Below are 16,223 nucleotides of genomic sequence, written 5' to 3'. Positions count from 1 at the left end.
ACCTCACAACACCTCTAAATACCATTTAACAACACAACACTTTCATCAAATAATTTCACAACATAAAACCCCAATTTTTCCCAATATGGCCGAATTGTTCATGGCCCTACACCAAGAGTTATTCAATCCAATTCAACATTCTCACACATCATACAATCCTACTATTAACTCATACAAATACTCCACAACTCAATTACACGATCATCCCACATAGTCATTTCATAAAGTGTTGAATCATCCAATCCAAAATTTGCCTAAGTTACCAAATAAATCTACAATAATTTTTATTACATTTATCACTCAAAAACATCATTCTAAGTCACTTTCATCTAATACACAATTTCAATTTGAGCTCTCTAACTACATCAATCACACAAACTTGCTCTAGGTTTCATGAAAATTGATCTATCAATTCAACCAATAAAAGGTGTTGAAACTTACCCACAATCAAGTCATAAGACTCCTCCAGGTGATCCCCAAGCAATGGCTTGAGCAAACAACTCCAAAAACCCTAAAATTTCCTCCTAGGTCGCAGCTGGTTTTGCCCTATTTCTCCCAAATGAGTGAATTTCAAGGGTTAGGAGTAGCACAGTTGCGTTCGGATGATGTTTTACTTCAAATTTCATGTAGTGGAACATTAATTTTGGTTGAGATTTGATGTAGTTATGGTGAAATAAAGTTTTCAGAGCAATTTTTGCATACCAATGAAGGGGCTCCGGGTTTGGAGAAGAAGGAGGGAGGAAGGGGATGATGCAATAGTGATTTGGCCATGTGGCACAAGTCACTTAAGTGGGGTAGGTCCCACCGCCACCTCACGCGATTCAAACTAATTCAAATCTCTCGCTTAAACCACTAAACGTCCATTAACTCTTAGACTATTTAGAAACTCTAATTTTTAACATTAACCATTGTCCTTTAATTACCCTTTATCAGATGAATCCAGAGTTTTCCGGTCGTTCGAAGAAGTCGCAGTTTTAAGCTGTTGCGCGCATCGTGTGCACGCTTCTCCAAACACACTAATTTCCATCAATTTTCACCAGAAATCATATTTCCTAGTCTTATATACCATTTATAACTTATATTCAAACCTAGAGCGCAAAATTCATCCGGCACTTATCATTTGAGACCTCTTACTCAATTTTACCTTCCTAGGGTTACATGTTTGACTAATTACTGTTTTACCCTTCCTTTGTATTTTGACCTAATTTTCAGGATTTTCACTAATCATACCCTTTAATCCGTATTTACTATATTAATACATGTTTTAGAAATGCGAGGTGTTATAGGAAACGTTCCCCAAGATTATGGGATAAGGATACTAAAGCCTTAGGGACACCTATCTCTACTGAGTCACCTCAAAGCACGCAGACTTACCAAATTTGCACTCATTGCAATTTTTGAAAACGTGCTCAAGAAAAGCAATTGTCGAGTTAGCCATTAATACAACTGCTCCTTCCCTCTCTTTCTCCCACGAGTTTTCCCTAAAATCGTTCCATCTCCTCAACCTGTCATCAGAAGTTACCAGCCTTTAATCCCTGACCACTTGTTTTGTAACGTTCGCTCCCCACTACTTCTTCAACTTCCATCCATAACCTTCACATCCTTAAAATTTCTCACCTTCCTCACTTGCATGCCTATTTAAACCTTCTTCCTCCCTCGTGTTTATACCTTATTATTTTCTCCCAAACTCAGAAAGCCCAAAGTATCACTTTTCCTCCAATATTTCCCTTACTCTTCTCTCATTTTCCCTAATCTTCTTCAACCCAAAATCATGACAAGACTCAAGCTCACCATAACACCTGTCTCCAACTATACCCAAGAGCCCGAGATTACAAAAAGCAATGTAGCCCTCTATCCAGAAAAGTACATTCAGTTGAAGGATAAAGCCTCTATGCACACCTTCATACTTACTGCACTAACAAACCTTAGATGGGGTAAGTTTGCGATAGAGGAACTAGACTTCCATCCATCTTTGGTGGCTGAATTTCTATACCACACAAAAAGGCTTCCAGAAGAGAACCAGGATGATGAAGTAATAGTTCAGGGGAAGAGAGTCTCATTCTCCCCTGAAACTATTAAGAAGGTGCTCTCACTACCAACCGTGGACAACTGTCTATATGCAGAGTACATGGAGAAGAAAGATGACCCTGTATTCAGGTTGGAAATGAAGAAGCTAATAACTTTCGGGAAGCCCACATATGCCAAAGGAGCCACCTGCAAAGGTAGCTTGGTAGATAAAGCTAGGTTTTGGGCTTTGTTGGGTGTGAACTTGTTGGTTGCTTAGATATTAGTTTAAGAACGTTCCCTTTATTTATTTAGATCCATTGTTCCATTCTTAAATGGTTATATTCTCAACCTAAGACTTAACCCTTCTGAATTTGTTCAGGTCTTTTCACTGCTAACCCTGATTCCTCAGCTCATGAAGTTTAATGGCTCACAAGTTTCCATATTCCTATGGATCCTTTGACTCCAATAGTTAATAAGTTCAGAACCTTCAGTGAACGAGGTGGTTCTTTATTCCTAAGGCAACAAGTAGTGTTTCCAACACTACCTTCCTCCTCTGATTAAGTTGTCTGAAATCCCTTCCTTATGGAAGTTCTTTTCTCAGTTTGAGTTCAATTTCCATTGATACACAAATAATAAAGCCCACTTAATCACAGAAATACAAAAAGCTTTACTTCAAAAGTTTTGAATATAGTTCTTTAAGAACTTCACAACTTTTCTGTTCCATAAATAACTTAGCCCATGGCTATCACTATAAACATAATTATTCCAAAATGAAGTCCCATAGACCCGAGATTCAGTTCAGAGATAACGATTAGAAGAGAAAAGAAATAACTTATATTAATAAGAGACAAGATTAGGTTACAAGAAAATAAAATGGAGAAGTATGGAGGTTGCTCTTGAGGAGTCTCAAATCGAAGGTATAGAATGGAGGTAGAGTTGTTGTCACTTAACTATTGCTAGAAACTATACAACTGAAAAGCAAAAATTAAAACTATCCTAAGTGATCTCTTCTTAAGGAATTCGATGCTTTCTTCGTGTTGGAACGTCCTATTTATAGGCTAGAAGAGTGGATGACAAAGCTTGTAATTTCATTTGAGTTGCTTTCTTGACTGCATGAAAGGGGCGGTGGGAAGAGTGTTCTTTTGAGAGGCAAGTTGCTGGATGGTACACTTATTGTTGAGATTTGCCTTTCCTTCTGCACTTCCATGCTTGCTTTTCCTCTCACCCAATGGTAACTCTTTATTCTCTGCTGCACACATTTCTTTTTGCTTTTTAGAAGCTTCTTTTCAATGTTTCCTGCAAAGTGGTCAGAAAGATTGAGTTAGTGGAGCAGGTGTATTTAATGAATCAATCTGTTCCCTTTTCCTATAGTTCTCAAATGAATACCTCATCATCCGTTCCTTACTATGTTTTTGTTATAAAGATCTAAACATGTGTTTTTAATGCAAAATTTGGTCACCAGATGAAGGAACGAATGGCCTTTTATTGCCAAAATGAGCTTAGATGGGAACGAATTTTCGTCCCATCAAATACCCCAAAACTAAACTGTTGATTGTCCTCAAATAACTCAGAGATAGTGGTTAGGCTGCTCAATTTCAAAGAAAAGCTCAACATTAGAATCTTAACCAATGAGAAACATAATTATATTAAAAAAAAAATTACTATCCATAGATGGCAGAGTAGAAAGACTTCGTTCCAAGATAAGTGAAGGTTACTGATCTTCTGTCTCATTGTCACTCATGGTTGGTGTTTCTCTGTCCATTCCTAGATGTGATTCTTCAGACTTGCTTATCTGCTGCTTTCCAAAGAGGTATGTGTGTCTTCCAATCCAAAGGACTTTCCTGGGGAGGAATTATGGAATGGAAACAAAAAGTAATGTGAGTACTTGTGACACCCTCCCCTGTATGCATCCAAGGGAAGTGTCTGCTAAAACCGATTAGAGTCGCAATGTTATCGTATAAAATTCTTATTCTGTAAAAACATTTTGATGATACCAATTCAAATCTCGCCTGGAAAACTGACTTCGTAAAATAGAATCAGCAAGTAAATTTTTTTTAAACAAAACTTTCACTGCGCAACTCTGATTTTTCTTGAAAACAGTTGTGAAACTCAAAAATAACATAGCTTGCTGAAATAATAATTTTCCTGTAAACCTGTCTGTCTTGCAAAAATCATAATAAATCTAGTTTTCGGAATTTCATTGTAAAGTTTATATAATCTAAAACTAGACATGTGGGGCTTCAGGTGCATATAAATTATAGCCCATTCGAAACAGAACTCGCAAAGTACTAGATAATTCAGTGTATTTTTCCAAAAACCTCCTGACTTGTAAATATCATAATAAATCGGGTTGACAAGCTTTGAACATAATCTTTATATAATCAGAAAGTACACGACTGGGGCTTTACATACATATAAATTATACCTCAATCGGAGGTCTGTAGCCTCAAAACGATAACTTGCAAGGTGCTCGCTAAAACAGTTCAAAAATCCAAATTTACATACAGTAGATTTTGGTTTGACATTTTAATATCCAGAATCACCTAAGTTCAGACAGAATATAAAAATCATATCACTACTCTTTTCAAAACAGATTATACATCATAAAATGCCATTCTTAAAAGCTACATCAAGGCTGAATATACAATATGCATCCAACAGTAACATCAATTAAACAGCAGGATTTCCCAAGCAGCAGAACTTAAACAAAACATTTCCATGAAATCACGTCATCAAACACTTCTACGTCCTCCTGCAATTTATAAAAATTGAGCCCCCGAAGGGGTGAGAAAAATCCCAGTAGTGTGGCAGAAAATCCAGAAATGCGACAATGTTAATTTAAATATAGAATTTCCAAAATTGTCACATCATCAAATAATTCCAGAACAGATTCCAAGATATAATCAAAGTGCGTATATAACGCCAAATTACTAATCAAAGTGCGTATATAACGCCAAAGTACTAATCAAGGGGCGTATATAATGCCAAAGTAATGTACGTTCGTAGCACTACAGAGCACGTACTAACAAGCACAGTGGAGATTCCATAGTGGCTCCTCAAAAGGATTCCAACTGCGACCTATGCGAACTGAAGCCAAGTGTCCCATACCCTAGTACCGGAGGGATGCCTATATGATGCGTGCTCAAACGTATGCTTACTTTTATTATATACTCGGTTTCCAAGATGAATGCATAATGCTGTATGCCATGACATGATTGACTTCACACATACCCGACCCAAATGCAATTTTATGATGTTCATGCGTATGACTAGATATCAAAATCATAATTTATATATATATATATATAACTATGACGACAGAATCCGAGCCATAGTGTATATCCAACAGAATTCCAACAGTTCTTATTCCAAATCAATCATCCTATTCAAACAGAAATTCCAACAGTTCTTGTTCCAAATTATTCATCATATTCAAGCAGAAATTCCAAATCACTTTATAATCACCTTCAACAGCATCTAAACAGAGCACGAGAGCAACAAATCAAAAATTCAAGTATTAAACTAACAGTCACAAAGGGATATTCCACCGAACACTCACCTCGTTGCATACAACTTTTACTCAAATATCACCAAACAGCCCACTTATTTAGGACCTTGCGCACCTAAACAAACATATACGCCAAATCAGAATTTAATACATTTATTCCTATACATTATATAATTTTTCCATTCTCCTAAATTCTTGGTTCATCATCGGTTTCAGGGTTCTTAAATTAAATTAATATACTGACTTAAGGTTGCATTACCAAATGTTACCACGTGACAACACCCATGTTTTCTAGCATGCAACTCCGGATTTATTAAAGTCATTAACTAGAAGCTTCCCTTCCTAAGGTCTTAGCCGAATTACATGGTTCTCTTCCTATTTTAATTTTCTGACTTAGTACTAATTTTACCATTCACTAACAGATACAAATTTCAAGTTTTCCTAGGCATACATGCATGGTTTGGACCATTAATTAGAGACCTAAAATTTCTCATTTACATACATTGTCCTCATGACTAAGGAATGTGCTAACTACTCTTAAGCATGCTGCCTACTTAGCCATAAGCATGCTGCCTACTTAGCCATTACATGGTTAAGGCTAGATACTTCCTTCTAGTCCAACAAAACAGCTCCACATAAGATGAGGGCTGTTTTTCAAGCCCCAAAACCGGTTCTTAGGCATGAACAAGACCTTCTAGTAGGCTGCCTTCAACGATCTTTCACACATGCAAGACTCCATTAATTTTTCTAATTTAAGAGACAGTCCAACAAAATTTAAAGAGAGCTATTTCCATGCTCACAAGGTATCAGTTTAGGCTCACATGTATCAAGTTCTAGGGCTGTACAAAATTGCAGAATTAAAACATGTAGTTGCTGTATAATTATCTTTCTAACAAAAGGGCAGTCCAACAATTTAGATAGCTATAACCATGTTCACAAAATTCAGCTTTGGATTAACATACATCAACACCAAAAAGGGCGGTTCAAAGGATAGAATTAATGCAAGGGAAATTACCAAAATAAGTATCCTCCTAGTTAAACATGAGAGTGCGCTAATTGTGACCTTTACACAGGCTGTCTACTCGAAATTACAATATACAAGGCTACATCATTATTCTGCCCAAAAGGGCAGTCCTAAAACATGACAATTAATTCTCTTCCAATCTTAGAATGGTTATTTAAACATGCATACACCAAGGATTTACGGTTTGGGCAGAATTGAAAGAAAGGATTACCAAAACAGAAATTTCTTCTTAGAATCTACAAACCAGCCGAAACAGTGCAAGGGAAGGAGGAAAGAGAATAGAAACTCATCTTACTAGCCACTAGTGCACAAAGACCACCAGCAACCAAAGAGCAGTCCTACCCTTTTCCTTAGATCCACAAAACCGATTCCAGCTACATGCAAGGGAAGTTTTCATCAAAACAGGATGAGTTACCAAAGAACAAAGAATGGAAAGGCACCTCACCTCCTTGCTGGGTGCGATTCTGCCGAAGTAGAAAAGGAGAAGAAGGAATGTAGTTTAGGTGTTTTGTTTCCTCTTTAGGACACTCACGGCTCATAGGAGATGATGAGGGACGAATATGCAAGAGAGGTTCCTTCTTGGGATTCTTCCTTGATACGTTTGCGGTGGTGAAGAGAAGATGAGGGGCAAACATGCAAAAACTTAGATTGTCTTGTGTTCTCTTATGATGCTTGCGGTTTAGAGAAGAAGTAAGGGCTGAGTTTTATCCTTTTCTGTTTGTGATTGAGGAACAATTGGAGATGAGTCAGTCTATAGAACATTAGGAGGTGAATAGTTGGTCAGCAAAAGGGCTTGGCCGAACCTAGAGAAGAGAATCAAGAATCACCAATCTGTTTTCCTTGGGTAGTCCTTGTTATGCGCATGAGAAACTAGGGAACCAAAATTTTGGCTGAGTTTAATTCAAGAGAAATAAGAAGGAGAAGACATCATTTTGCTCCTTCAATCAGCGCATAGAGAGGGGAGATGTTGTCCTAATTTGATCCAAGGACACATGAAAAAGTAAGATTGCTCTTTGTCTCCACTGGGCGCTAGGTGATGATGAGGCTGCCATGGGCCAATATGATTTCATGCAAGGAGATTTCTCTCTTCTTATTGGGTGAAAGGGGCGGCAAGGGCAGATTTCTTTGGATACTTACACAAGTAATTAGAATTTTCTTTAAGATAAGTTAAAGGTTAACTAAAGGGTCCAAACTATCATCTCTTAATGAGCATTGCTTACTGTAATTTATTAATTATCATTTCATATGCCTCCTAAGTATTATATAAGATTTTCATAGGTTATATTAAATTAATCCTATTTTTTTAACTAGAGCTTTGAATTCTCAAGATATAGATATATATATATATATATATATATATATATATATATGTATGTATGTATACACTCACTTACAAATGCAGATCAATTAATTTTCCTAACTTAAATAAGTTCCACTCTAAACACAAATTTAATTCGAGTTTCAATCATGGTACACACCCCTAATTGCAAGTTATGAAATTTCCTAATTTTTGCGGGATGTTACAGTACTGGTCTTGGATCAAGGAATGTTTACATTAACTTTTCTGCTGAGAGTTAGTCTCTTCTGTTGGGGAACACCTTTTTCTTTATTTTTCTACCTTCTTTTCTTCCTTTGAAAGAATCTTGTTTGGAATTTTCTTCTGAATTCTTTTGAATGGTTGTTTCCACTTTCTTTTTCTTTGTCCTTCCTGCTCATTTTGTTGTTGTTCCTTGACGTTTAGTTTGACCTGGTGGTTTGTAGATGTGTATTCGAGTGTGTTGATGGAGGTGTTTGGATGTTATTGTGAGGGAACAATTGGTTTAGTGGGTGTCCTTATTCTTTTGGAATTCACCCGTTCCTCAACAGTACTTACAACATCAAAGCAAGTTCGGAAGTTTCACTGTGGTTACACCTTGGGAACGCTCTCATGAGTAAGTGTTTGGCATTTTTCATTCCTCATTTATGAGAGCTTAAAGAAGGAAATAAACAAAACCACCAACTGCCTTCCAAGTTTGATCTCCAAGCTCTGTCTGAGAGCTGGTGTACCTGTTCCTTCATATGAGGATCCATCCATTAGGTTAGTTCTTAACTTCAAAACCTGGAATAACTTGAGGAGCACATACATTGAAGGAGCCACCTCAAACCTCACTGAGCACAATATCAGATATGGAGTTTGGCTGGTTAAGGTTAAAAGAGTAGTAACATGGAGTATAAAGCTAATGAGTAATAATTGTTATTCTTAAAGTGAATTCTGCAAGTAGACAAAGAGAATTGAATTTAATCTTCAAATTTGTGAAGGATGTTGATCTGTGTGAACTAGCAGGTGAGGAACGAAAAAAACCAAACACATACTCATGAGAGAGTTCCCAAGGTGTAACCACAATGAGACTTCTGAACTTGCTTTGATACTGTTAGTACTGCAGAGATACTGGTGAATTCCAAAAGGATAAGAGCCATCCATCAAACATCCACTTCATTACAATCACACCAACCATCTCCATCAAAACACTCACATACACTCTTATAAACCACAAGGTCAAATATAAGGATCAAGGAATACAACAAAATGAGCAGTCAAGGACGAAGAGACAAGAAGTCATAACAAAAGAGGGAACAACATTTGAGAAAAATTTAGAAGAAGCTACCAAAGAAAAGCTCCATTAAAGAAAGGAAAGGAAGATAGAAAAACAAAGAAAGTGTGTTCCCCACCAGAAATGTCCAACAAAAACTCTCAGCAGAAAAGTTAATGCAAACGTTCTTTGATTCAAGACCAATCCATACACTACCTTTTCATCATGTTCCCAAAATTTCTCCATACAAAGTTCCTTTGATTAGAAAACACCAATACCTCCTAGGAAAGCAGTACATAAGCAAGTCTGAAGAATCATTACAGAGTTGACCATATAATCAAAACTCCAATGAATTTTTTCGTTCCTTCTCACAACAAGAAGGATTTGATATATAGCGACGCGAGGAGTTGTTTAGAGTCAAACTGAACCTATTATCTTGAGGGAACGTCTTCAAGACAGTAGGAAACGAATGACTAAACAGTTCAAATATTGTCTTTTCTCTTATTAACAATTCTTTTTAAATACTTAAAGGTATTCTTTAGAGTTCTCTCAAAGCCATAGGTATTCAATATTTTTGGTTCAGACTTAGTCAGATCATTACAGAGTTCCATTCTAACCAATCAAGGGTCCAGAAACCTAACCCACGCTTCTGTTTGGATAAAATAGCTCAAAATATGATTTTTTTCCAAAATATCTGGATATTCCTCGGGGGCATATCCGGATATCAATATCCGAATATTACATGGTCAATATCCGGATATCCATATCCGGATATCACAGACCCAATATCCAGATATCTATATCCGAATATTTCGCGACAGATTACAGTTCTGCATTTTCACGAAGATATCCTTCCAAGACTCTATTTTTAACACTTCCAGGCGTTCAAACATGCATTTTTAAGTGTGTTATACCATTTTTACACTTAGGTTACTGTTGGGTGGTTTGCTGATGGTGAAAAATTATAAGTTCTGATAGGGGACGTTCCTCTGTTCTTGCAGAACACAGATTCGTTCCTTTAGTTCCAACCCAAGTGCGCAAGTGCACGCATCAAGTAATAAAGGGAGTATTAATGCCCAAATTATCGTTTCCACGAGGATAGAATCCTAATTATTGTCTTACACTGTTTTATAAAGAATGAAAATGAGAAGAAAAGTTAGTAAATGAACTGTCTGGTCAAACGTTCCCTACTGTCTTGACAACGTTCCTCAGGAACAGTAGGTTCAATCTGCTGGCAAACAATTACTCGCTGCATTATGTATGTAATCCTTCCTGTTTAGAAGAAGGTGAGATAATAATCATTGGAGTTGATAGTTATAATTATATAATGTAAAAAAAACTACTAAAGCAGAAATAACTATAATCAAGAGACAACAGGGTGATGTTTTATAACAGTTAAACAGAAGGAACGGATTCACTGATTCAATCTTAAATAGTTGTTTTCTCTGCTCAAGACTTAGCACTTCTTGGCTTTGTCCCAGTTTCTTGTCTGCCAACTCTGATTCCTCAGCTCATGGACTAGATTGCTCACAAGTTTCCATATTCCTACGGCTCCCTTGACTCCAACAGGTACTTAGTACATAACCTTAAAATGGACGAGTTGGCCCCTTATTCCTAAGGTGACCAGTAGTGTTTTTGCCATAACACTACCTTCCCCCAATGGCTAAGCTGTCTGAAATCCCTTCCTTATGGAAGTTCCTTTCTCAGTATGTGCCCAATTTCCATTGGTACACAATGAATATAGCTCACTTAGCCAAAGAAATACAAAAAGCTTCAGTCAAGAGTTTTGAAAACAGTTCTTTAAGAGTTTCACGGATTACCCGTTCCACAGATAGTTCAGCTCATGGCTGATATTTTAAACATAATTATTCCCAACTGAAGTCCCATAGACCCGAGATTCAGTTAAGAGATAACGAATGGAACGAATAGAAAAACACTTATATTAATTTAAAAGACAGTTTACAGAAGAAACAAAAAATGGACAAAAATGGGTTATTGCTCGTGAGGAGTCTTAATGGTTGATACAGAGAAGAGAAGAGGGGTTGTCACTTAACTATAGTTACAACTTAAAATAAATCTAAGCTACTAACTACTACTACTACTAGGTGATCTCTTCCTTTCGGACTTCAAACCCTCCAGGATTCGATGATGTTTTTGTGTGTGGGTCGTCCTATTTATAGATGGAAGAGGAGTGGCAGTCTTGTAAATCCCTTAGAGCAAGTTGCTTGAATGAGGGGACGAGATGGTGGCAGCAGAGTGTGGAGACTGCGCAGATTGCTGGATGTAACAGGTTTTGGTGATGATTAGCCGTTGTTTGCAGTTTGCCCCATGCCTTGCTTTCTTTTTCAGCCAATGAGAACTCTTGATTCTCTGCTCTTCACGTTTCCAGCTGCTCAGTTGGTGCACCGCCTTGCTTTTAGAAGACTTTAACTCCACGTTACCTGCAAAGTGTACAGAGGCATTAAATGAGTGGAGCAGGTGCATTAAATGCGTCTCAGTCTGTTCCCCTTTTAATATATTTTAAAGGAATACGTTACCATACGTTCCCCCACTGTGTTTTTGTCACAAATGTGTAAAACAAGTGATTTTCGTGCTGAAGTTGCTCATCAGATGAGGGAACGTGTGGTATTTTGCCATCAAAATGGGCTTAGATGGGAACGAATTTACATCCCATCAGTTACCAACTTTCGCTTATTACATGCATCAAGGTTCATTCTTTTCAATAAAAACTCAAGAACAAAGGTGTAGAATGTACCCAAGGCTTTGTAAACAGAAAATGAATGGCCTTTAAGGTTGGAAAATCCACTCTAAGGTACTGTATACTAAGATGCACGAATTTAAAGCTTGGCTCTTTCTTCACAAAGCTCACTCCTTGGAGCTTCAATAGTGGTTTATAAAACTCAAACGCACCCTAACCACAAGGCAGCGCCACACATCCTAACTCAGCAGCCACAACACCTAGAGAAGGTATTTTTCTTTTCCCCAAATCTTGCCCACAAGCAACAATGGTGTTTTAGTGAAGAGGAGAAGAAGAAAAATGGTAGCTTGGAGGTTATATTGAAGAGGAGACTATGGTGTTAAGGTTGGAAGCATGGTTGCATGAAGAAGGGCATCAACGTGGGAATGTGTAAAACTTAGGGTTTTGTGCCCCACTTATCTATTTATATAAGTATACTCTAATCACTGGTATTAGTTCAAATGGCTCTGCTAATTATTTGGCTACCAAACTTAATATTCTGAACCTAGTAATTTTTTTAGGAATTATCATATTTTTATTATAATCTTCGCAGCACTTTGCCGGTACGCATTTCATACGTAGCTGGTATTAGTTCTGACATCAACGCTCATTATTCTTACTCCAAACTTGATATCTTTGACCTACATATTTTTCTAGGAATAATTATATTTTTATTATAATTTTTTGGGATACTTCACCGGTAAGCATTTATATCGCGAAGCAAAACCGGTATTTGGACTTTTCATCAGAAAAGTGACTTAAGCATTATTTGGCTTTTTAAATAATCATTTTATCATAATTATGCATAATCTTTATTAAATTCATGTTTCGGCATCGATATTGTTATTTTATTAATTATTTAGCGGTGCAGGTTCTTACACCACCCATGGTTCTAACATACTTTCCTTGCTACCCAGATCAATGTAATTTCGTAGGTACAAGTCTATTTTGACATCATCTTCTATGATTTTCTTCTTTCCACTTCGTGTTTTAGAGGTGGAATTTGGAATACTCAAATAGACTTAACATACTTCTCCAATTGGCCGGGGTGTTGTCGTTGGTCTGTATTTTCAATTTCCATCTGTTCGAGCTCCAAGTACTTCTTCGACCGAGTTGTAAACTCCACTAAAGTCCGGACTGGGTCTTTGTATACAGATTTAGCCAGCCTAGAAGTACCAAGTAATCCGGCAATTATTAAATGTAGATGAACATTCTTGGATAATCCGGGAACTTGTAAGGCGGCCGTTTTAAAACAGTCTAAATACTTCTGCAAGGTTTCCCCAGGTTGTTGTTTTATTTTTCCTAGAGCGAATTCGGACTTCGGCTGTTTTTTGCTAGTAGCAAAATTCAACAAGAATCTACCTCTGAACTCTTCAAAAGATCTGATGGATCCCGCCGGTAAAGATGAAAACCATGTTTGAGCTGCTCCCGTCAGCGTAGTTGCAAACAGCCGGGTTATCAGAGGTTCTTCAATTCCCTTAATGTACGTTGTCGTATCAAAGGCATCTAAATGCACTTGGGGATCCTGTGTCCCGTCATATTTTAGAATTTTTGATAAATTAAGGTTTTCTGGGAAAGGTGCGTCCACGATCTCGTCCACGAAGGGGCTATCATTGTTCTGCCCATTGTGATACTTCCTTCTGTAGATCCGGGATACATCATCCGGGTTTCTGGACGGGCATCTCCTATCCAGAGGTTGGGGACTCTCTCTCCGCCTTTCTTTACCTTCTTCATTGTTCCGGCCCTCTGGCCGGGGTACCTGATGACGAATCAAATTGGGAATGCGCCTTTGAGGTCCGGCCTCAATATTTTCGACGTCCCTCATTTGAGTCCGAGTTCTAACATTATTCTCCTGGGGATTTGTGATCCGCAGGTCATTCATGACCCGGGTTATAGCTTGATCCGGATTCGGGTTAGAGACTCGTCCCACCCGGGCCTCCAGCTCTCGCATCTGTCTAGCACCTGCCTCCCTTTCAAGTTCATGCCTTCGCTCCATCTCCTCCATTCTTTGAAGGACCGCGGCAACAGCCAGATCTATCACTCGCGAGTCACCTCCTGTACCATTTGGTTCTTGTATGGCATTCACAACTTGTTCTTCCGTCGGTTGTAAACCCTGCACGTATGGGGCATCCATATTGACGGCTGGGGTTGATGCCGAATCAAAATGCACATCACTAACATGCACCGCATCAGTATCTATCAGTTGATGGTTCAAAGGATCCTCCCTGATTGGAGGAACAGGCTGGTGCCTGGAATTCGATCTTGAAGGTTGTCGATATCCACTTCTCGTCGTCCTTGCCATCTCGGCCTCTTAAATCACGTGGTCATGGGTTCGGTCCCCACAGACGGCGCCAATGTTCTGCCTGAGGCAGATGCGTCCGACCGTAGGTCGTAGGTCAGGTATTTGATGTTGGATCTAGTGCTTTCTCTCTAGATACCTATGAGTTAGGTACCTTGGGGACAACGAATCACCACACACTATATGATGGCCTGAGCCAGAGGGGGTGTGTGTGTGCACTGTCGTGATTGCATAAAATAGGGTTCGAGGGATCAGTCATACCTGTGGTCTTTAGCTCCTATTTATAGAGCTTACCTTTGGACTTGTGCTGATTGAGCTTCTCGTAAGCATGGGCCTTTCCCAGGTCCATAACAAGGTGATAGAAACTCTTTGTTATGTCTTTTAGAGGGTTTAGATTATCCGTCGAAAGCTACTTTTAAAACTATTGACGACATAATGTTTTTTAAAATCCCCCTTTTAACGGCTTTCTTGAAGCTATTTATTGTTTTTAATTTTAAAATCAAAACAATACCCCAAACATTTGGCTCAATGGTTGTACTAATGCAATTTTGAAAAGTAATTATAAGAACTATTCATTTTTAAAACATATAATCAAATTATTGCAGTTAGTCTTGCATGTTGATCAGATGAAATTAGTCTTACACGTAAGTCATGCAGGACTTGCAATTGTCGTAGGTTGGGAAGTCTCATGTCAGCTATGCAGGACTTACAATTATCGTACGCTAATAAGTCAAGCATGGTTGAAGTGCAGGACTAGTCCCGTATAAGCCAAGTGACACGATTTTTCACATTTTAAAAAGTCTAGCATGAAATGTATGCAAGGTTGGTCCCACACGTTTATGATGAGCGACCTTGTAGTCCCGTATCAAAACCATACAGGACCAATCCTACATGCATTTTATGCAAAACTATCTGCATTAATTTGGTGATATCTTTTAAAAGTGCGTTATTCCAAAAATTTATTTTTCAAACCTCATCAGTACGGTCATTTCCCTCGAAATTAATATCTTTGGGACCTTTTTATTTTTCATTGTATAATGGACTGTGAATTGTGTGTTCATCATATAATATACACTTGTTAAATTTAGGGTTCGTTTTTTTTTTTTTTTTTGCAGTAAGCTTAATACGACATCGTTTTGGAACGAAAATCATGATATTTTTGTAATTTTAATTTATTTCAAGATTATAATAGTCTTTATATTTATAATTTTTTAAGATTTTTTTTATTTTTTATTTTTGGTTACAAATTTTTTAAGATTTTAATACCAAAACGACATCGTTTTAGGAATGAATGCAAATAACTTATCTACAATAACTGCAGAAATATTTTTTCCTTAAATTTATTTAAACTTTTTCCTCTTAAAATTTATTATCAAATAATTGGCCATAAAGGCTACGATCATCTTTCTTGAATCCAAGTTATAATTCGCACATGCATTAAAACATTTAATCTTTGTAAAATACTTCAAACACATAGGGACTTCTAAAAACTACCCTCGGACTTTTCTGAAATGAGCTATACACAATTTGTTTGTTTTCCGCGACCAATTTTATGAATTACAAATTCTTATGCAATAAACCGATTGATTCCTGCCCTTGATGTCATTTAATACTATCAATGGCTGCGCTTATAGGGGCATGGATGCAACCTCCTTTGGAAGGTGCATGCGAGACGGTGTCACGGTTTTGACAAAGATTCCACAAGACACATGATACTCTACTCAAGACATTGTTGAAAATTCAGAACTTTTGAACTTCGTGGTTATTTGATAAGTGTATATTATATGATGAACACACGATTACAGTCGATTATACAATGAAAAATAAAAAGGTCCCAAATTGGGTTTCAACTACATTCTTCCATAACCCTTTACACAAATTGTTAACTATTTATAACCATGTTAAAATTACATTTGCATCAGAGAATGTTAGATAAAATATAATCAGAAAAACCTTATATACAAGTAAAAAGCCAGTTACAGTATGCTACCTCTGCAATATTTTACATAGATAGAAATTAGTTTATTCACATAAATGCATGTAAAATCATACAGTCACTCACAGTTTGATCCAAAGTG

General features: G+C 37.4%; 1 long non-coding RNA gene across 1 annotated transcript; it reads right to left on the bottom strand.

Moving 5' to 3' along the window:
• Positions 1 to 4,588: 4,588 nt before the first annotated feature.
• Positions 4,589 to 7,482, bottom strand: LOC133297759 (uncharacterized). The gene is made up of 4 exons (XR_009749678.1): positions 6,985 to 7,482; positions 6,835 to 6,913; positions 5,567 to 5,630; positions 4,589 to 4,759 (listed from the first exon to the last, which is right to left on the bottom strand). It is a non-coding gene; the product is annotated as an uncharacterized LOC133297759 (long non-coding RNA).
• Between the last annotated feature and the right edge of the window lie 8,741 nt (positions 7,483 to 16,223).

Source organism: Gastrolobium bilobum, unplaced genomic scaffold (assembly GCF_033153095.1).
Source record: "Gastrolobium bilobum isolate Gb01-03AN ecotype WA unplaced genomic scaffold, APGP_CSIRO_Gbil_v1 utg65677, whole genome shotgun sequence".
NCBI classification, from domain to species: Eukaryota; Viridiplantae; Streptophyta; class Magnoliopsida; order Fabales; family Fabaceae; genus Gastrolobium; species Gastrolobium bilobum.
This window is presented reverse-complemented; position numbering and strand designations above follow the sequence as displayed.